This window comes from Ursus arctos, unplaced genomic scaffold (assembly GCF_023065955.2).
Source record: "Ursus arctos isolate Adak ecotype North America unplaced genomic scaffold, UrsArc2.0 scaffold_5, whole genome shotgun sequence".
In the NCBI taxonomy this organism is placed as follows: Eukaryota; Metazoa; Chordata; class Mammalia; order Carnivora; family Ursidae; genus Ursus; species Ursus arctos.
This window is the reverse complement of record NW_026623067.1, coordinates 71,422,268-71,445,863: the sequence shown is the minus strand read 5'-3', so window position 1 is coordinate 71,445,863 and position 23,596 is coordinate 71,422,268. Positions and strand designations below refer to the sequence as shown.

The following is a 23,596-nucleotide window of genomic DNA, read 5'->3' as shown; positions in this document are numbered from 1 at the left end:
TCATTTATGGTTGTTATTAACTGTTGTATGTATTTAGGTGCTCCTATGTTGGGTGCATAAATATTTATAATTGTTCTATCTTCTTTTTGGATTGTCCCCTTTAATTATTATATAATATCCTTCTTTGTCTCTTGTTATAAAGTCTATCTTGTCCAATATAAGTATTGCTACCTTGGCTTCATTTTGACATCCACTTGCACGATAAATGTTTCTCCATCCCCTCACTTTCAATCTGCATGTGTCTTTAGGTCTAAAATGAGTCTCTTGTAGGCCACATACAGATGGGTCTTGTTCTTTCATTCATTCTGTCACCCTGTGTCTTTTGATTGGAGCATTTAGTCCATTTATATTCAAAGGAATTATTGATAGATATGTATTTATTGCTATTTTATTACTTGTTTTGGGGTTGTTTCTGAAGACTTTCTCTGATCCTTTCTTGTCTTTTTCTCTTTAATGGTTTGCTGATTTTCTTTAGTGATATATTTGGATTTCTTTGTCTTTACGTTTTGAAAATTTATTAATGGTTTTTGATTTGTGGTTACCATTAGGTTTGTATATAAATTTTCTGCACATAATAATCTATATTATGTTGATGGTAATTTAAGTTTCAACCCATTGTTTACTCTTCCCCTAGGTATATGATGTCATATTTTGCATCCTTTTATTTCGTGAGTTCCTTGACTGATTTTTTACAGAAATATTCATTTTTACTGCTTTTCTGTGTCCTAGCTTCATACTGACATTTTTGGTCTTTCCTTTCCACTCAGAGAGTCTTCTTTAATATTTCTTGCATGACTGGTTTAGTGGTCAAGAGCTCCTTTAGTTTTTGTTTGTCTGGGAGACTCTTTGTCTCTCCTTCTATTCTGAGTAATAACCTTGCTGGATATAGTATTCTTGGCTGCACATTTTTCTCATTTAGCATTTTGAATATATCGTGTCACTCTCTTCTGGCTTGCAAAGTTTCTGTTGAAAAATCTCCTGCTAGCCTTATGCATTTTTCCCTTGTAAGTTTCTGTCTTCTTTTGTCTTGCTGCTTTTAAATTTTTTTCTTTGTCACTATTATTTTTCCATTTTAATTACAATATGTCTGCTTTTGTTGATTTTGATGGGAGTCCTCTGTGCCTTCTGGATCTGGATATCTGTTTCCTTCCCCCGATTAGGGAAATTTTCAGTGATTATTTCTTCAAATACATTTTCTGCCTCCTTTCATCTCTTTTCTTCTTTTAGGACTTCTGTTGTATGAATGTTATTATGTTTGATGGAGTCACTGAGTTCCTTTAGTCTATTTTTGTTTCACACAGTTCTTTTCTCTCTCTTTTGTTCAGCTTTATTATTTTCTATTGCTCTGTCTGCTAGGTCACTAATTCATTCCTCTGCTGTTCATTCCATCAAGCATGTTTCTCATTTTGTTTATTGAGCCCTTTATCTCTGCTGTGTAATTCCTTATCTCTGTGTTAAGGATCTTACTCATGTCTTCCACTCTTTTCTCAAGTCTACCAAGTATTCCTTATGATCATTGCTTTAAATTCTCTACCAGGCATGTTACTTATATCTGTTTTGCTTAGCTTTCTGGCTTCAGCCTTGTCCTATTCTTTTATTTGGGACAAATTCTTCTGTTTTCTCATTTTGTCTAAGTCTCTGTGCCTTTTCTATATATTAGGAAAGTCAGCTACATCTATTCTTTTGAGGGTAATGGCCTTGTGAAGGAAAGGTCCTGTGGTGCCCTGCCATGTAGTATCCCTTGTTCCCCAGGGCCTGGCACTTCCAGAGGGTCTTTAATGTGTGCTGCTTGCAATCTGCTATTGCGTCCTGGGTGCTTTATCCTTAGGCAAGTCATCTGCAGAGGCTCTCTTTGCCTGTTGTGGGCAGTGTTTGGTCCCTGGCCTGAATGTGGTGCATTTTAACTAGGTGTTAAACTAGGTCTTATTGTGAAATGAGACCTGTTGCTGCTGCCACCAGAATCGAGGCCTTGTAAAACTCCTGGTTCAGGAGACACAGGAGTGTCTGGGCTGGTCTTCTGGGGGAGGGGGCTTGCTGTGCTGAGACTGAGACAAGTGTGAGTAGGAAGGGTGGTTCTTCCAGAGTGTGGGGATGGGGGGTTTGGTCTAAGCAAGTTAGGTAGGGAGTATTGGTGTTGCACTGATTTCCACAGGTCTTTCCACAGTATTTCCACTAATACTGAGGGGCAGGAGAGGGAAATGGCACCTGCCAGTTCCTTTGTTCCTGGAGGGGGTCTCTCTGTGAACACCGCCTGTCTGGGACATACTCTGAGATAAGGAGCTAACCTCCCCACTGTGTGCCCCTGGCACTCTTCAGATCATGGTCTCCATGCTTTATGTCTGCAGGCTGTTTGCCCTGCCTTTTCTCTAAGAGCAGCCCCCAGGTCTTCCCAGCTCTCCCAGAGCCAAGCACACTGACCTTTAAAACTACAGGCTTTAAATGCCTCTGGTTGCAAGAACTTAGAAAATTCATTCCTCTCACTTTCCAAGCTAATTGCTATGAGGATTCATTTTCCCATGCACTCCCCTCTGTGCTAGTCTGTCTCTTTCCCTTCTCTGTGAGCATGGCTCCCTCCCCACCACAGCAGCTATGATCCATTTGTCTCCACACTTCCTACCTTCTTCAGTATGACCTCTCTGTACCTTTAGTTGTGGAGTTTGTTCTGCCAGTCTTCAGACTGATTTCTGGAGTATTTAGGATGATTCGATGGTTATCTAGCTGTATTCGTGGGACAGGTCAAGCCTAGAGTCGTCCTACTCTGCTACCATCCTCCCCTTGCCTTCTAAACTAAAATTTTTGTATAACTGCATCAAAACTGGGAATGCCAAGTTGCTTCAAAGATACACTGTAGGAAACTCTATTTGTGAATGAAGGTATTAATGAAAGAATTTGTGTAACAATAAGGGTAGTATTTGGCTGTGATGTTTAGGGAAAGGAAAGTCACAGAGATAAACTTTGGATGTCCATGCAGTTTTCCCAAGGGAGGGAGCCTTCCTTGGCTAAAAGGCTTTGATGTTGTTTGTTCCCATTTAGTAAACCATAATTTCTGAGGGAAAGACTACAGTGAGTTGTAGTTAACAACAACCTTCGTGTACTCAAGACCATCTCCTTTATCTACAAATGGAGACATAAGGTTCTCTTATCCTAATGCCATTAAACATTGATTTAGCTAACTGAATTCTCTTGTTCTAGTTCCATACTCATTGAGCAAGCTTTTAATTATTATTTGGTTTTCTTTTAGGGAAATAATTGGTTATCTGGACAAGAGAATTCTGATTGCTGAAGTAAATGTATTTCTCACTGTAAGTTAATAACTTGGTATTCTGATTATGATTTTACTTCCCATGTGTCTGTTTTAAAAGGCAGTATTGCATATAAGAGCTTTTTGATTTGTAATGTATAGTCATTTCTTAAATGGTTGTATAGTTTTCCATTTACTTTTGTGTGTAGGTGTGTCATCTTTTTTTAAATTATTTTTTAATTGAAGTATAATTAACATATGGTGTTATATTAGTTTTAGGTGTACAGTGATCATGTAATGATTCAACAATTCTATATATTACTCATTGTTCATCACCATAAGGGTGCTCTTAACCCCCTTCATCTAGTTCACCCATCCTCCAACCCGTTTCTCCTCTGGCAGTCACCAGCTTGTTTTCTATATTTAAGAGTTTGGGTTTTTTGTCTCTTTTTTTGTTTATTTACTTTAACAAACATGTCATTCCTTTAGGTTTTTTCCTATGTTTTGTTGTACAAATAATGCTCTAAACATCTTTTTTACATACTTTCTAAACACATGCAATGATGTCAGTAAGATAAATTTAAGAAGTTGCTTTCCGGGTTTCTTAGTTTTAAGAAAGAATGTGTCTATCATGTTCACATGAGTATTATGGCACATGTAAATGTGTGTTGCATTTGGGTTTATATCACAATGTATATCTATATATCAAAAACTATATGTGAATATGTGATGTTATGTTGCACTGAAGCTTATATAACAGTCTCCTGACTGATTTAGAGGGGGAGTTAACATGCATCTGCTTTAGAGAGATGACTTTGCTTTCAGGCCATGAAAAAGTTAAGTGTTTGAGCCTGCAAATCTAAGGAACAGGGCCTCGCCTAAGGAAAATTCTCAAAGACAATCTATGTGATTCTGAGGCTTCCCATGAGAACTTACCCAGGTGACATTCTGACATCACTGTATACATTAATATGTGTACTATTCCTTCCATTGTCTATTTAAGTAGATGAAAGATAATTTTTTAAAACTGCTTAATTCTCCCTGCCATAGTTTATCTCCCAATACTCTGATTCCAGCATAAGTTTCTGACTTTCTGCTTAATTCACAGCTAACTAAGTGATCATGTAACTCCTTCATTGCTTATTGTGATTGCTCCCTGGCTGTACTTCTCCCTCACGTGGCCTTTGAAATCTGTGTGGTACACAAGGATGATGGTTGAATTTATTGCCTGCCACTTTTCTGAACATTGCTATTCCCCTTCAGCCCACCTAGTAATTGCAGAGGCAACCATTTGCATATAATGTGCCTCTAGTCACCTTGCCAAGTTGACTGGCCCAAAGTTAGGTATATTACCCAAAATATTTAATCAGAGTGTTTGACTGTGGACTTACACCTATTACATTGTGGCTTCACTCTGACTGCTTTTTTATAAAATCAGGAACTGGAGGGAACTTTTTTATTTAAATGATTTCAGAAGCCAAGAGAGTTAGTCTAGACTGAGATCTTGAATAAACATTGGTAAAAAGATGTAGGTAATGAGAGATTAGAAGACGTGACTTCCCAAATTATGTATAACACTTTAGTCCTTGCTTTCAGTATAGTTCTTCCTGAAGCTCAGCTGCATTTCTGTTCTTCAGTTCCTTTATCCTTATATTAAATTTCACCTTTTTCATGAGGCTAGCTTGAAAGGTTTTCTGTTAGAACTATCTGAGCAACCACATGGTCCATTCTATCCTTTTCCTATTACTGTGTCTTGAATACAAAGCTGTGACCCTCAGTCAAAATTTTTCTCCAAAGTCTTCCAACCATGTACCAAAGAATCAAATTCTAGGTTGGTTTATGAAATATGAAACTCTTTGTGCTCTTTGTGAAGTTATTTATTTCATGAAATGAAAGCTTGATCACTTTCACTGAAAATTAATTTCCATGTAAAATATTGCAATATGTTTTATACTCATAGATTTTTTTAAAGTAAAAACTTCACAATTTTTAAATAACTTGGAACATTACATATTTGTCTATTTTTATAATATATATGCATATGTATACACACACATGCATGTGCACACACACACACACACACACACACACACATTTTCTTCTCCTAGGCTAGACTTTCAAGCAATTTGGTGTGAATTTTAATGTTCATAGCAAAAACTGAAGCTTTTTTCCCACTTAAGGAGTTACACTCTTACCTTTTAAATTTTCCCAGTAGAGTTTCACAGAATAAAAATGATTCTTTTATAGAAGAAAAAAAATCTCTTCTCTTTTCATTTTTATCTGTACTATAAACGTCTATTTAGTTCCCATGGAAATGCAAACTCAAGTTTAAAATATCTGTGTGCATGTGTTTGTATATGTGTATGAGGAAAATCATGCAAAGAGTAAAGCACCAGTCATATAGGCTAATATTCTGTTTCTGATAATGAAATCAGATAAGTTTGGCCAGAAGACCCTTTTATCCTTGTGGAGCAAGCTCAAGGGGCTAGGGTTATTGGAAGTTGAAGCATAATAAGGGAAGATTCTCCAGAAAACATGTGGTATATTTGAATTATTTTAATGCATCTTCTGAAGTTTTCATTCTTTGAAAAATTATATATGATTTCCTTCACTAGAAACTTCAAAAATAAAAACATAAAATTAGAACAAAAGAAGAGTGAAGCTGATGTCTGGACAGACTCAAATCCATCTATGTACACTTCTCAGGTACCAGACAATTCTCATGAGGATGGTGTCTCAGCCATAAGGGACTCATTATGTTTATTTGCAATATTTAAAAGCCCAAGGGGATCCCATGGCCATAGACTCCTGTTCTGATTCCTTATCAGAACTCTAACTGCTGAAGAGTCCCAGATAAAGCTCTATCTATTTTTTCTTGGCCTTCTTTCAGGAATGGGTAGCATAGCTAAATTCAGACATTAAGTTCCAGCCAGGGTCAAAGAGCAATTCATGTCATCAACTAAAAACACTGTGTGTGTGTTTATAAGAGTGTTGTCAATACAGATGAAGATGCCACTTAGTATCTTATGTTTGGCCCTACATTACTTATATTCATTAAAATTCACAAGCATTAAGTTGGTAAAAAGTTCCAAGTAAGAAAACATGCCAAGACCAATGTACTTGTTCTTGTTACCTTTGTTTTGTATTTGAGAAAACAGATAGCTATTGATGCCTTGAAAAATTTTAAGAGCAAATAGATGGTTGCTAGGGCACCTGGGTGGCTCAGCTGGTTAAGTGTCTGCCTTCAGCTCAGGTCACGATCTCAAGGTCCTGGGATCCAGCCCCGTGTCAGGCTCTCTGCTCGGCGGGGAGTCTGCTTCTCCCTCTGTGCTCTCTCTGTCAAATAAATAAATAAAATCATAAAAACAAAAACAAAAGCAAAAACAAAAACAAAAAAAAACCCAAACCAAAACATGATTGCTATAGGAATTCCTTTTGTTTAAATACTTATGGAATGATAAAAATCTTAGAGATGGCAGGTCATGTAATTCAAATAACCTTTCTAAAATAGAGAGATTTATCAACTTCTCTAATTAATGTCATCGAACTTTGGCTTTCCTACTTCCAATATAAGGGAATTTAGCAAATTAGAAAGCAGTCTGTTCCATGGATGGCTAACTTTAACAGTTTCCTTCTTAAAATGAACTATACTTATTTTCTGCATAATCAGGTACATGTTACTTTCACTTGACTATTATCCCAAATTGTTACAACATATTACTGAACCTAATCATCCCAGGTGCTTAAAATCACATAGGCATGTATTTTCAAGCAGATAAATGAAGAAAAATAAGCTTCTTGCTTTTGGTTAAGATCCTTATAAATTTATACTTTGAGCACCAGAACACTGCAACAGAGAGCAATGATAGATGAAAATCAATTAGACAAAGTTTGAAAGACCCTGCCTTTCTCAAAGGTACACATCCCAAGAAGCAATGTGGCAAATGGTGCTAAAACTGTGAGCTCATTGGGTCTAGTACCTCTCCAGACAGATGCAAACAAACAAACAAAATAAGACTAACTGCTCCTGTGTCAAGGACGAACAGGAATCAAACTCACTGGATAAAGTTCGAGGTTAATATTAGACTCTCCCTTTACCCATTCTTCCCTATCACATGAAAGATAAGTAAGAAAAAATGACCAAAGCCCTCTTTGTTCCTTTAGGATCCATGCAAATTGAATTCTTCTGTGCTTTTTTTCATATGCTTTTATCAACTCTACAGAACTCCTCACTTCCTTTTTGTGTCCTACTATATCCTGCACAGATGTCTAGCACAGCACCCATAGCACGATTGCCTCTACTGGCCTACAGGTTTAGCAACTGGAACAGGTTGTAAGAGCTCCACAATGTCAGGGACCATGGCTTATTCAGCTCTGAATAGATGGTACGCTAGTTCCTGACCCTGAAGAGGTACTTAATTTAATTTATACTTATTTCTATGTATGAAGAAAGGAAAGAAGAGGAAACATTCCCTTATTGCAAGACACTTGTTCCTCTTCCTGAACAGCAACTTCTTTCAGATAATAATTCACCTCGATTGGCTGGAACTCTGTTGTTGAAATCTTGTCTCTCAGAGCCCAAAACATGAGTATGACATATAAATCAAATTCTGTAAGTAGATCGAGCCTAGAAGTAAGAAGATATCCTTCATTGTAGCTTGTTTTATGAGTCTGATTTATTGTTCACCACGGCAAAAAAAGTGAAAGAATCGTACAACATATTGTATATAACCATTACTACTGAAGCAATTGGAATTGCTTTCTGTGAGTACACTGTCACTGATCTAATTTTTACTAAATGTTAAGCAGGTTTTTGTGCTAAAAATATATTGAGCTGAAACAGTGGATTAAGAAAGATGTTGTTCTAAATCCCATCTTGTAATTTTCATTTAATGGGTCTAAATTCCTTGAAGTCTCAGACTTTAAAATTGACTTGCAGAGATCTTAAGTTATGGCTCTGAATCCCTTTGGAGGAGGTGCTTATGAATATTAACTGTACCTTAGGATGCACTATGTTGGTACAAGACTCATTTGAGCACAGAATTAGTGAGAGGTGAATGATGAATAATGGGCTCAGTGTGTGGAATTTAAATATTCGAAAGAACAGACTCTGTATGGTATTGTAAAATGTCTTGTAGCTTCATTTCTGATTTTGAAATGTTACAGTGCTTGCTTATTGTCACAGCATGATCTTCAGCACAGTTGGGTAGTGCTTTTTTAAAGTAATGCAAATGCATGAATGTCAGAAATACCTTCAAATATCGAAGACTGCATCTTTAAGGAGTGCATTTGGCATTAAACAGCCTTTTCCAGCTAATGAATTTCTCAAGTTACAAGAATAATGGCCTTTTTAATCTTAGCAAGAGTAATTAAACAGACATTTGTTATTAATGATGTTGTTAATGGCAGAAGATATTGAATTCTCACATTAGATATTATATTGCTTGAGAGTGATTATTTTGAATATCAGACATATGAGTATATGATGGTTTTAAAAGTATAACACCTCCTTAAGAGCATTGTAAGTACTAGTTACTTTAAGTAAAAATAAAAGTATCTTAACTTTGATTAATACCAGGAAAACTAAGTATTTCCAAACAGGCAGAACTAGCTCATAGGGACAAAGAACATTTGTTTGATTAGTTCTACTCATCAGTTGAAATGGTGTTTTTATCCTATTGAGATAGGTATGTGCAGCCCACAGCTTGAGAAAAAATTACTTACTCAAAGTCTGCTTCAAAATAGAAAGGCAGATTATATTTGTTGGCTGCTCTATGTCTAGCTCCCTTTCCTAACAAGTTCCTCAATTTTGTTCAGAAATTCACCCTATCCTCACTTCAGAAGGCCATTTTAATTAATCAGTTCATTCAGTCATTAAACAAATATTTACTGAGTGCCAGTTATGGTCAGGCACTGCTCAATGTACTGGGAATATAGCTATGAAAATAGAATAAAACAAAACAAAACAACAAAGCCAAAATATCACAAATAAACAAAAGCAATATAAAAAGACAAAACTACCTACCTAATATGATTGGAGTAAATGAATTAATCAAAATAAAGCCAATCTGGCCACAACAGCCCTCAGTTATTCTCATGGTGCACTGACAGTGGTGGGTATGTTGACCAAATGGCCTTAATCAGACTGGAGAGCAAGGCTTTTATCTCTGCTTGCAGGAAAGAAAAAAAAAATGTTTTTTTTTTCTTTTTCTTTCCCTCTAGACATAAACAAAACAGCAGCCCGGCCCAGTTGCCACTGGCAGCCATTTTGGGGATGTGAGGGGACCAGGCTTAGGATGAATCAGAACATAGGACAACCATGGAGGTATCCATGGCTTGCTCTAAAAGTATCTGAACAAATACAGTTTTTTGAATTAAAATTAAATACTTCTATGGCAAAAATGAATGGCTGTGTTCTTTATTATAAGTCTATGATTGAATGGCTTGATCTTAATGCCATTGAGGGCAAATAAAAGAAACTTTGGGAATTTGAGGATCAGGGTAAAGGGCATATTTATAGCAGTCATATTGAAGGAACTGCAGGGATGAGCTAGTGTGTACTGGTAGGAGCCACAGGGTTGGATTTTGAGGGTGTTTGATCAAGCGTGAAGGCAGTGATGGCTCATACTTAGTAAAATAAAATGCCCGAATTGCTGGGGTAGATGGTGGAGGAAGGCTCAGGGAAGTGGGCATGCTGGAATGTATATATTATGTGAGGTCAAAAGACCCACCAGAGAATTATGTTTCAGGGAGGTTCCAGGGGACACCCCATTCACCAAGGCCATCAGAAACTCATTGGTGAGAGGAATGTCAACATCTCTGAGAGGGTTAGTGGTGGCTTTTCTCTGTAGGCTGGGGCTGATGGCAGAAGTCATTCATCTGGGATCTTCATGAGCTCATGAGAATGTGTATAATAGTGAGAATACTAATGATAATAATGAGTCTCTGAAACAATAAGCAGTGCTTAACCACTAAAAGCCAGGGGTGTCACAATTATTTTAAGAATTGGCAAGGTAAGAGGGGTTACAGCAAGTTAAGGGGCTAAGGAGGTTGTCCATAGGGAAGGCTGTGGTTGAAAGAACATGGCTTTCTTGGGTCAAATAGACAGCTATTATCATGTGAGCTACTTAATATATGCTACAAAAGAAGACAAGAATGGATGATAAGAAGGTATCTGATGGTGGTTGCTCTAAACAGAAGCTGTATTCTCTTACCCAATTTTGGCACCTGAGTTAGTTTTTGGACATAGAGCCCAGTGATTGATGAGGGGGCTAGATCCCTCAGAGAACCCTTGGCAACACAGTGTCAAGTATATACTGTAATGATTCCTCTAATCTTTCTCCAAGAGGATCTATGGATATTTACTTGAGTGCCCATGAACTGGGGAAAGGGAAATGCCAGATATTTCCAGGGCTATTTGACACGGGGTCTGAATTGACATTGATAATCAGCAGTTGTAATAACACCAACTGAATCCCTGGACTATGCAGTAAGAACTATTACAGTGGAGCATACCAAGTCGAAGCCTTTGGAATTGCCTCCTCCCACCACCAAGACAGTGAATCGAAACTGTTGACTTCTGGGAGGGATTAGAGATTAGAATCACCCTTAAGGATCTTAAGGATGCAGGACTGGTGGTCTGTATCATATTTCTATTTACAAGTCTGGTCCCTGCAGAAACTGTGTAGACCTTGATAAGGACTATAGAATGCTACAAACTCAACCAAGTATAGACCTGAGTGAAACTGCTGTGCTGAATGTGCTATCTTTGCTTGAGTAAGTGAATACATTCTCAAGTATATGGCATGCTGCTTGATGTAGCAAATTCATTCTTTTCTATCATAGTCAAAAGGAGGATTGGAAATAGTTTGTACTTATGTGGAAAGGACAATAATGTACGTTTGAAGTTTTGTTCCAGATAGATATTAACTCTCCCACTCTCTGTCATGATATAGTCAGAAGATATCTGGAACATCTAGACATGCCACAGAGCATCACATTGGTCTGTCTTGCATTAATAATATGTTGATAAGGAAGAATGAGAGAGATGTGATTGCATGCTGGAGGTCTCAGTAAGATACATGTGCCTCAGAGTGTGGGAGACAAACCCATCAAAGATTCAGAGACCTGATGTGTCTGTAGTTTTTAGAGATATAGTAGTCAAGGGCATGCTGGGATATTTCATCTAAAAAAGACAAATAGCTACTTATAGCCCCTGCCACAGAAAGGGCATAACATTTGGTAAACCTCTTTGCATTCTGGAGGCAATACATTCCGTATTTGAAATAATGTTCTAGCTGATATGTAAATGATACAAAAGGCTTAGCTTTGTGTGGGGCCTAGAACAGGAAAGGACTTTGCAGCAGATTAAGGTTATAGGGCAAGCAAACATCCTCTTGGGGTATAGTTTCTAGCAGACTCTAGGATGCTGGAGGTGTCAGTGGCAGGAAAAGAAGCAGTTCACAGCTTAGAGCAAGCCTGCTGGGAGAATCATATTGAAGGCCCTACAACTCTAGAGCAAAGCCTTGCCATCTGCAGTGGGGAAATAGCTCCTGAGATGTTACTGGATCCTGACAGAGACCCCTATGAGCTGGGTTCTGTTGGATTCCTGAAGGCTTTAAGTTGGGTGGAACTGTCAGAATAAATGATAAATTTGTGTTGAGCCTGAGCAGACCAGAAAGCACAAGAAAACTGCCTGGGCAGGTAGCTTAGATCTCTCCCCCATCGTCTGCACCAGAACCCTTCCTCAGCTCATATTTGTGGTCATCTGGGGATGTCCTTTACACTGCTGAAGGAAGAGAAAAAAATCCCAAATAATCAATGGAGTCCTCACTAAATAATCAAATACATTGGTTCATCATGTATGTGGTTGCTTTGTAAGCTATCCTCAGACAGTAGTTAAGAGACAACTTTTCCATTGTTAAGAGTTTCTAGTGGTGGGGCCCCTGGGTGGCGCAGTCGTTAAGCGGCTGAGGGCGTGATCCCGGCGTTCTGGGATCTAGCCCGGCATCAGGCTCCTCTGCTGGGAGCCTGCTTCTTCCTCTCCCACTCCCCCGCCTGTCTTCCCTTTCTCACTGGCTGTCTCTATCTCTGTCAAATAAATAAATAAAATCTTAAAAAAAAAAAAAAAGAGTTTCTAATGGTGCACCTGGTTACCTACTTTGTGTGGAAGAAGTGGCCAGAGGCGTTCTTGCAACTGAGTTCTCTATGGTAGAGATCCTGGTTCCTAAATGGAACACGCTCTTCTCAGGGACACACTCAAGCATGGAAAGAAAAAAGCCACCCATATTCTCATTTTTCTGTGCGATTAAACATAATAACCCCAAAGATACAGACGTAGTGAAGAGAAGGGCCATATGCACCCCAGTGTTCATAGCAGCAATGTCCACAATAGCTAAATCGTGGAAGGAGCCGAGATGCCCTTCAACAGATGACTGGATTAAGAAGTTGTGGTCCATATATACAATGGAATATTACTCAGCTATCAGAAAGAACGAGTTCTCAACATTTGCTACAACATGGACAGCACTGGAGGAGATAATGCTAAGTGAAATAAGTCAAGCAGAGAAAGACAACTATCATATGATTTCTCTCATCTATGGAACATAAGAACTAGGATGATCGGTAGGGGAAGAAAGGGATAAAGAAAGGGGGGGTAATCAGAAGGGGGAATGAAACATGAGAGACTATGGACTATGAGAAACAAACTGAGAGCCTCAGAGGGGAGGGGGGTGGGGGAATGGGATAGGCCGGTGATGGGTAGTAAGGAGGGCACGTATTGCATGGTGCACTGGGTGTTATACACAACTAATGAATCATCGAGCCTTACATCGGAAACCGGGGATGTACTGTATGGTGACTAACATAATAAAATAAAAAATCATTATTAAAAAAAAAACACATAATAACCCCAAACTGCCTGGCCAATCATTTAGTCTTAGCAGAAGCTCTGTCTTCTTTTGTGGCATTTCCTGTGATCCCTTTCTCTTTCATGAGTTAATTTTCTGCATCGGGAATAAAGGGCATATAGTTAGGTGTAAGGAGTAAGGGGGCATGACCTTGACTTCATTTTCCTTCTCTGGTTCATGTTATGTTATGTTATGTCCCTCAGTTGTCTCTATGGCCGCAGAAAGGTACAAGTCAGGAAGCTCTGGGTCTAACAGTTCTGCTTGTGTGTAGAAGTGGCCTAATTTCTTGAACAGAAGGCTTGTGGTTTACACTTCTGCAGCTGAAGGAACAGTGCTGGGCACTGGGAGGTACTGAGCGTATACTTGCTTTACTGACTGAACTATGTAGTGTGCTGTTGCCGAGAAGTGATTGTCTTCAGCATCTCAATAAATGACTCTGAGCCGCTGTTTAGTCATTCTTGTTACAAATATGAATTGGATTGTGGACTGACTTGGCAACCTAAAAGAGATTTCTTTCAAACCAGAGATTCAGTGGGAAATTATTTTTCAGTGGAAGGGAAGCACTTTAATCAAACTTGGGGGCAGCTTCCACAGTGACATAGTGTGTGCTGCTTTTGGCTTTTAAATCTTTATTTCTCCTGAAGAAAAAAAAAAAAAAAAGAACTTGAGCAAAGCTTTAAAAAAATCTACCAGGCTCTACAAAGTAGAATTTACAGAGAGCTGAATTATGTGGCTTTTTGAATCCCTGAATTGAAGGTTCCAGCCGATGCCTTTTAAGAAGCCCTGGTCTGCACTGCATTTTCTCATCAGGAGACTCAGCCATCTTAGTTTCAGGGTCATTTGAATCACATGGTTAACCTGGTTCTTTTTTCATTTTCCAAAATATCACTAATAGGCTTTTTTTTTCCTTTCTTTTTTTTCTTTTTTTTTTTTTAGGGGAAAAAAGAAATCTGGCTTCAGTTGTTAATTTCCTCTGTTCTGTCAAGATTAGGCTAGTAGTTCTGAGTAATTCTGATTCATTTTCTCAAGGGAGAAGGCCTGAAATAATCCAGTGTTTATTTTTATACAAATTCTCACAGTGCTACAACATTTCAGTGACTTCCTGGGATGTTTCTAGTTTTTCACAGGCCAAGAGGCCATTCTCAGAGGTAACTCCTTCATGTAAACCTAAAAATGGCACTTTCCCACATTAGAGTTTATCAGGAAGTTTAAAGTTCAATAGTCCTCCTCTTTTTTCTTTCTCGTCACAGAGAAAGGAAAAAATAAGGGGTGGTTCCAGCATTTTAGCTCATTCCAGCACGGTCATTCCATTTCAGTATTTTGGAACCTGGGAAAGAGGCAGGGAGATTGTAGTGTATCTTGGCTAAGAGATGGCTGGACTGGGAAACAGGACTCTCTGTCATTCCCTGTGTCACTCTCTGTGTGACCCTGACCTCTTCCCAGCATTCCTGACCCCACCTCTGAGTTGGGGAAAATAATGCTTGTCATGTAACCCTCACAGCATTCTCCCAAAGCCATGAGATACTGTGCTGAAAAAAAATGGGAATTGTGTTCAGAAGGCCAGCCCTATATTCTGCACAATGGGGTCTCAACCTGCCTTGCTGGATTTGCCCTCCACTACTCTTTCTCAGGGACCCTTACTTTCAGCCCAGGTGGTGGACTCACTGTCTATTCTACATAATGTGCAATTCTACACCTTTCTTCAATGTCTGCTGCGCTTGCTTATCTGCGTATTCAATGTTTAAGCTCAATCCAAACCCAGCTCTTCAGTTCAGCTTCACTCTTTTCCTTCCTCTCAAATGCTGTGACTCTCTTCACTTGATATTTCACTTGCATACAAATTTCCTGCTGCTGTGTTTGTGGATTGTATTAAAACAATTTTTTGGTATTCTTTATCTCTTCTAATATAGAGTGAGTACTGGAAGCACTTAAATAGTCTGTTTCATTGACCAAACAATCTTTACATCAGCTCCTTTAGCTATTCAAGTTGGGTTTTAAAGATGTCATGACCCTCTGTGGGTACACACATTGTTAAAGTTGCACACCAGATGTGATTAAGGTATATGTATTCATGCATATGAAGTGGACAGTAAAAATCTGTGTGAAATATTTAGCCTAGCGTGTTAAATTCGATCCTAGAAGGCAAAAATCACTTAGTTGTGTCAGGTCCAGAGCTATATTTAAGTTTATTGTTTCATAACAAGTCTGGTCTATTTCAGTGTATTGTTTTCTGTACAAGGTCTCCCCGTAACTATGCATTATAATAGACTGTTGCCAGCATTCTCAAAGTTTCAGAGATGGATTCTTGATTACTTGCTTCCTGCCCCAGGGATTCTTGCTGTTAGGATTGTCATTAAACAAAGCAGCCTCCCTGGCATTGTATTCTGAACAAATAATTTGCACCTTTGTAAACTGATTAACGGGATGAGTTTGTTTTGATAATTGATCCTTGACTTGTATTCGAAAGGACAGCAAAATCTTAGAGGCCTTCTATATTTGTTACAAATGCTTTTCCTGGAATTTTAAAAATAATTTAGAAACTCCAGTAAAAAAAGAACATAAAAAACAAATGAAGTCTGGAGACCATTATTTCAATTATTCTGGATGTGAATTACCATGGTGACTAGCCCAGCTCCAGACTTTATCTTCTTCAAGTCATCTCCCTTCCCCCAACCCAAAGCGAGTGACTGAGATCTTTGGCACAAAGGCAATGGCCCATATGCGGTACAGCACACAGAGCAAATTTTATAACCTAAAGTATTATTACTGTGCACTACTCTATCCGAAGACCAAATAGGAATCTTTGTTGATTAACTGGCTTTAAAAAAAAATGCTCCATATTGACAGGTGTTCTTCATTTCATGCTCCAAGTCAATAATTCTGTCAGTCATACAGCCTTTGGCAAGTAAAAGGGAAAATTTCTCCCAATAAATCTATTGTAATCATGGGATAATTTGACAGCCATTCTGTTTTCTGGTGTTTAATTACATTTTGTTTGTTAGGTTTTCTTTTTCTTTTCTTTTTTAGGAGCTTAGGGGAAATTCATACAAATATCAACAGATGTCAAAGAGTTCCAAATAAAAAAGAGAAGCTAAAAGTAAAAGGAAGGATTAGGGATAGTAACTGACACACTGAGCCCCGGTAGAGAATTTGGGTGACTGATCATTTTGGTGGTCTCATGAAATCTAGTGTATAGCTGTTATTGGTAAAGAGCGTATTTTTAAAAATTGGTACAACACATTTTAAAAATGGGAGGGAGATTTTTAAAGCTATTGAGAGTTCACAATGTAGCACTAGCCCTTATATTAAAAAAGACTACTCTTTCTATTCTAAAAGTGACTCTAGGATTGGAGTCATATTCAACAAAGAATGGGGAAAACCTGTCATACATAGTTGACAAGTCAACATAGTTGTCAACAGATTTAAAATGACAAACACTGTACCACAAAAAATTATTTTTGGTGTTTCTTGAGGTAACAGAAAGAAGAAAAGAGATTTTCTTTCTATATGGTATAACATTTTTATAAGGGCTGGAAAAATGCATGATTCTGACATCTTGAAGTCTTAAAATTCCCTTAGGAAATAGCCAGAGATGGATTTTGATAGAAACAAATTCCCGTTTTAAACTCTATAAGCATTTTCTTATTATTCAGGTGGTAGCCCTTTGGGCATTGCTTGGGAAAGCAGAGTGAGAAAGTATATGTTCTTAACTGGTTAATGAAAAATTGAGATAAACAAAAGAGTTGCTTAAATATAGATTTTTCTCCTCACATAATTTGTCTCATTAAAAGGCTTTTAATATTCTGTATTCTGATTTTCCTTGAAGGAAATATTGTTCTACAAAATTCCAATGAGACAGGCTAAAAATAATGTCTGTGACAGAAATGTTAATTTCCTATCTAAATAATTAAATTTAAAACTATTGCATTTTATATTTCAAAAAAGATCATTAGATCCTTTCCCTTAAGGGAAAACTGAGACCAAGAGAGCATAAAAAACTTGCCCAAAGTCACAGGGCTAAGGATCGATAGTCAGGGTTGGGTTGAACCCAAGTTACTTATCTCTACTCTCATTCTCTTTCCATCATGCTGAACCATCACTGTGTATTTGAAAGTCTGCCTTCTTTCCTTTCATTGCAAGAAGGAAGTCTTGTTGAAGTCTGCATACTAGACATGCAGTGTAGTAACTTGATAGAATGTTAGCTGCCATGTAGGGGTCCAGTAAACTAGATTTATGTTTGGGATGTTATTGAGTAGATTTTTATTTTGTGTAGGTTACAATATTTTATGTGGGCTGCAAAATACATGATTAGAATTTTATTGTTATTAATCTAGGGAATCTGAAAACACGACTGTCTTTGTATCACATTATGAAATAAATAAAAGTTTTCTTTTGAACCTTCGATTTTTCTACTTAATGTCATTTCTTTTACCTTCTCTTAGTGTCTTTCATTTGGGATCTACTACCCTTTCATTTACTTTTGATCATGTCACTTTGAAGCCTGGATAATATCAATCATTTTAAATTTATCGTGAATTCAAATGATATGCTACCTCTCCTTAGAGTATTTGTATTTTGACATTTTCATTGTAGAATAAAAGGCCATCTCTCCAATTATAAAAATGAATTCAGACACTAATTAAGAGGTTTAAAAAAAAGGTTTCTCAAAGGTAGAAGTTTATTCTGTTCCCTTAAAATCATGCAACTTATGTAGTCATCTACTCTATTTTTTTTAAGATTTTATTTATTTGATATATATAGAGAGAGCACAAGTAGGTAGAGCAGCAGGCAGAGAGAGAGGAAAAGCAGGCTTCCTGCTGAGCAAGGAGCCCCACATGGGGCTCGATCCCCAGACCCCAGGATTATGACCTGAGCCAAAGGCAGATGGTTAATTGACTGAGCCACCCAGGCTCCCTGTCTACGCTATTTTCCCCTCACCTTAAGACTTCCTTTTTGGCATTTTTTTCTTAGAACCATAACCACTGGCACTCTGCCGTGTATCAGAATTTGTAAAAAAGTGTTATTGGCATCATTTTTATTAGTTATATTTGTAAAGTATTTGTTAATCTACTCTGTGTAGGTACTGTGCTTAACACTGTGAGGAAGAGAAAGTTGAGTAGGACATTGGACTATCTGGAATGTTCTGAAAGATCTGGATTGTTGAACACCACATTTTCTAATTTTCTATCTTCATAACTCAAAACATGGGTTTTAGGTCCTTCTCTATCAATTCCATGCAGCCATTACCAACTGATCCAAGTTTATATGCTATTTGAAATCCATTTGTCATCTCTATTGGACAGCACAGTGCAGTGATTCAAACTTTTTGGACTCAAGAGCTTTTTAGAGACTTAAAAATTGTCGAAGATCAAAAAGACCTTTTGTTTTTGTGAAAAGTATCAATATATATCATATTAGAAATTAAAGCTAAGAAAGCTGAAAACTTTTATTAATTTATTTAAAAATAACTTTAAAGCCATTACTTGATATAAGTAAAAAGTAGCATCACACATTTTTATGAGAAAATACCTATGTTTTTCAATACACATGCACATTTAGTGAGAAGGATGGCATTCTTTTTCATATTTATAAATAACTCTAATGTCTGGTTTAATAGAAAATATGCTTGCTTCTTCATTCAATTTGTTGTTATATATTGTTTTGGTTAAGTTATATAAAGAAAATCTAATATTATACACATATATAGTTAGAAAAGGGGAATATTTTAATAGCATTTTCAGATAATTATGGTTATTTTTTTTTAATACTACACCAAAACTCAACAAGTGCTAATAATCTTAAAGGTCATTTGCATTGTAGAATCTGAAAGCATGCCAACAACTTTCTGTACTTATTACATTAAATTCTACTGGGCTGTCTTATACTTTAAATTTATCTTTTACCCATATATGATTTTATAACATCATTTTTGATGATTTAGAAAATAATGGTCTACTAAGTTATGTATTTACCAATGACTGACACATTTTATTTTACAATATCAATAAAGCACATTCATTAATGTCACCAGCAATTAATCAGAAAAGTCTTTAAGTATTGGGATGCTATCATGATGACAAATGTAAATTTTCCTAAGTTGTAAGTTCTGCTTGAAAGCTTAAATTTTACCTTTGGCAAAAAATAATGTCCAGATAGTTTTCCAGTTGTCCAGAAGTGAGAGTCATTTTTGTCAATTCCAAGACAATGTCTGCCAAATAAGCAAATCTGAAAACCAGAGTTCATTCTTTCAAGTAAAAAAATTGTTCCATTAAGAGAAGTGGCTAGTTTAGTGGAAGCTTGAACAATCACATTGCGCTTTTCCCAGTGATGACCATTATCCTTAAATATGCAGTACAGATTTAGGTATGCTTCCTATTTTGTCACACAGAATATTAAAAAGATGTGTACTCAAAACTTGAAATTTAATGAAACTGGCTTTTTCTTTGTTTTTTTTATAGTGAGTGTGGCAGTGATGAATATAAAGACTACTAGTAGAGTTTGGTGCCACTACTTTCATTCAAAGGTGCCAGCAGTTTTATCTGCTATTTCTTTTGCACCATTAGAGCAAATGTCAATAGTTAATAATAAAAAAATAATATCTTAGGATTATTAGGAAACTAGTTTTGAGTTCATGGACCCTGAAGGGAATTAGGGATTCCCTGAGCTCTGTGGGCCATATTTTGGCAACTGTTGCTAAGGTGGACAGAACAATGTAGGCTGATATTTATTATCTGTCGTGATTCTGCAAAAAAAGAAGTTTGCTTTTCTAGGCCTCAGTTATTTCCGAAATGAGGAAAAGTGGAAATCTCTAGCCCTTAAATGCTATACTTTTCTGATTTTCTTTTGTTTGCATCTATATTGCCACCACATGACAGGGCAGAACAATTCTAAGTCCTGAAAATAGCCCTTTGCCCGTTAATCAAGCTGTAATTTGTGTCAAGGAAGGAACTAAGAATGTTAATTTTAAATATTTTCTTACTGGTGTGCCATTTGTGGATAGGAATGCCATTTCTTTCTGATTTTTCTTTTTAAATTTGAAGTAATTTTTGGACTTTTTAGTTTTGTGTGATCATAATTTTTATACTTTTATATTTTTGTATTATTTTAATTTTTGTACAAGAAAATCAGGCTTGCTGACAATAATCATGGTTACCATTTATTGAGCAATGTGTTAGGCAGTATGCTAGCTACTTTAAGGTTATGACTTTATTTAACATTCTGAAGCAGTCAACAAAATACTCAGTTCCACAAGGTTCTTCCTAAACTAATGGAAGTGAATTACCAATAATGTGAAGAAATAGGACTTACTTTTTGAAACTATAAAACACAAATCCTTTACATGTATAATTCCAACATGCAATAGGTGATATGTTACAAGACTATTTTTCTTAGCTATGTTTTGTGACTTGAATATTTAGAAACATGTTTGATACATATACAAACATGTTTGTTACATATATATATAACACATAAACACATAAATGTGCTTTATTAAGCAACATATCAAGAGTTTTGCAAGACAAACAGTAGTAAGCAGGTATTTCAGGTAGATAGAAGTCAAGTTCATTACAAACAAATTTGGAAGTAATTTTAAAAACAGAATTGTGCTGCATTTCTAGTATATGCAGTTGTGTTTATTATAGGATATGATCTTTTTCTTAGTCCCAGAGGAAATTGACATCTGTATTTGATTTAATGAACTTCTGTTTGTTCATAACCCCATGCAAAAGAAAAGACCCTAGTGCATCTATGAACATACCCAGCTTTTCAACTTTGGTTCCCAGAACTCAAAGTAGGCACTCTGAGAAAGAACTCATAAGTTTCCACATGTTTTGACAGACGGAGTTACTTAAAGTTAGCTCCCGTTCGAATCCACATTTATCTTTAGATTGATGAAAATAAGTTTTTTGTTATAATTTATTATTATTTTAAGCAAATATGAGAATCTTTGCATGATTTGCATTAAATTATGTCACTCAAATCTAAGTTCTGCTCCCTTGTTTTTTTGGGTTTTTTTTTTTTGTCCCGAATTCTAAATAAAGATTGAGAAGGAACATAATAACCACGGTAGTATGTCAGGGAATCAAATAGGTGTGATTAGATCAAAATCAATCCTGTGCAAATACCTGCTATTGAGTTTTACCTTTCTCCCTGTAAGGGATAGCTAATGCACTGTTAAAAAGCTCTTTACTAGGAACATTTGAAAATGTAGTTTTGTGCTGATGCTAAACTTTAATAACTAAGGCTTCTTTCCATGTTTTTTAAAAGCCTGACAATAATGGCTCAGTAATTACTGAACTAATGTTATCAATTCCAACAGATATCACATTTATTAAACAGAAAATGCTATGTTGCTGTTCATCAGTTAGAAATGTGTGTAATTGAAATATGAAAATGAAGTCTGTTGGAGTATGTGATTCATCATGAATTCTGCAAGCCCTACACTAACTCTCCTTTTCCTAATTAAACTGTCAAATTGAAATCTTATAATTAATGCAACCACATGCCTTACACTAGGTTTTCCATCCACATGTAAAGCTCAATTCAGCAGAAACTTTGCAAGAGCCTTCTCTAGGACAAATGCAATTCTTTGCTCTTCTGATGTAGAGCAGAGATCCTGCCCCCTCCCCCAGCCACAGAATATTTTGTAGCAGGAGATTTTTGTTCTCTGCATGATTAGGAGTGGAGTGGGTTGACAGGTTTGTCTGGGGAGCTGGTAATCCCTGCTTTGAGTTTTTCATGGTGAGGCAGGAGAGAGGAAGTTGAAAGCTGGAATGAGGTCTTCTGTATTCCTTCTGGCATTTTATATTTCTATACCATGACTAGGCTATTTGTTGGTATTGTTAAAATTTAGAGACTGAGGTGGATTTTTTTCCTGATTATAGCCTTGAGGGCACCTCTGGTCTGTAACACTTGATTACACACAGTGATTGACAGGAATTTATTTAATACTTGGGATAAAATCTATACACATATAACTTTGTATTATACGTGGCTGCAATATATATATATATCCCAAATATGTTGGATTCTACTTTGGCAAGGAGATATCTTAGAGATGTTCTTACTTACAGAGAGCTTATTTCTGCATATCTCCATGCAATCACTTAGGTGGTAAAAAGATTTTATCTCTTGTGTTTTAACTCTGATCCATTGATAGTTGCTGCCTGGGCTGTCTTCTTAAGAAGGATTGTGAATTACTCAGGAAACAACAGATGTTGGCGAGGATGCAGAGAAAGGGGAACCCTTTTACACTGTTGGTGGGAATGCAAATTGGTACAGCCACTCTGGAAAACAGTATGGAGGTTCCTCAAAAAGTTAAAAATAGAACTACCCTAAGATCCAGCAGTTGCACTGCTAGGTATTTATCCAGGGGATACAGAAATAGTGATTTGAAGGGGCACATGCACGCTAATGTTTATAGCAGCAATGTCCGCAATAGCCAAACTATAGAAAGTGCCCAGATGTTCATTGATGGATGAATGGATAAAGAACACATGGTGTGTGTGTGTGTGTGTGTGTGTGTGTGTGTGTGTGTGTGTATATATATATATATATACACACACACATATATATAATGGAATATTACTCAGCCATCAAAGAGAATGGAATCTTGGGCTCCTGGGTGGCTCAGTGGGTAAAGTGTCTGCCTTCGGCTCAGGTCATGATCCTAGAGTCCTGGGATCGAGTTCCACATCAGGCTCCCTACTCTGCAGGAAGTCTTCTTCTCCCTCTGCCTTTTACCCTACCTGTGCTCTCTCTCACTCACACTCTCTCTCCCAAATAAATAAATAAAATCTTAAAAAATATGAAATCTTGCCATCTGCAATGATGTGGGTGGAACTAGAGGGTATTATGCTAAGCAAAAGAAGTCAGAGAAAGACAAATATTGTATGATTTCACTCATATGTGGAATATAAGAAACAAAACAGATGAACATAGGGAAAGGGAAGGAAAAATAAAATAAGATAAAAACAGAGAGGGAGGCAAACCATAAGAGACTCAACTATAGGAAACAAACTGAGGGTTGCTAGAAGGGTGGTGGTTGGGAGGATGGGGTAACTGGGTGATGGGCATTAAGGAGGGCACTTGATGTAATGAGCACTGGGTGTTATATGCAAGTGATGAATCATAAATCATACCCCTGACACTAATAATACACTATATGTTAACTAAATTTAATTTAAATAACAAAGTGAAAAAAAGGATTGTGAATTTATCACGAACAGGGCAAACAGGGCTGGGATCAATTAGTAATGTCTGATATGTCGAGGTAATAGGTACTGGCAGCAAATTGACTCTTAATTCTATTCCTGAGTTTGTCAGACTTTAGAGATGTCTTTGTCAATGCCTTTTCATCATGCGTGATGTCTCTAGTCTTTCTGTTTTTTATTAGACTCTATCTCTGGTCAAACTTGAACTTGTCTTAAGTTTTGCTAAGAAACAA

The 23,596-nt window shown here is 36.9% G+C and overlaps 1 long non-coding RNA gene across 1 annotated transcript in view; it reads left to right on the top strand.

Moving 5' to 3' along the window:
- The window catches only part of LOC113255117 (uncharacterized), a 913,389-nt gene that overhangs the window by 294,737 nt on the left and 595,056 nt on the right, over positions 1-23,596 (top strand). The window contains exon 9 of the long non-coding RNA XR_007190393.2: positions 3,242-3,302. This is a non-coding gene — a long non-coding RNA (uncharacterized LOC113255117). The remainder of the gene's footprint in view (positions 1-3,241; positions 3,303-23,596) is intronic.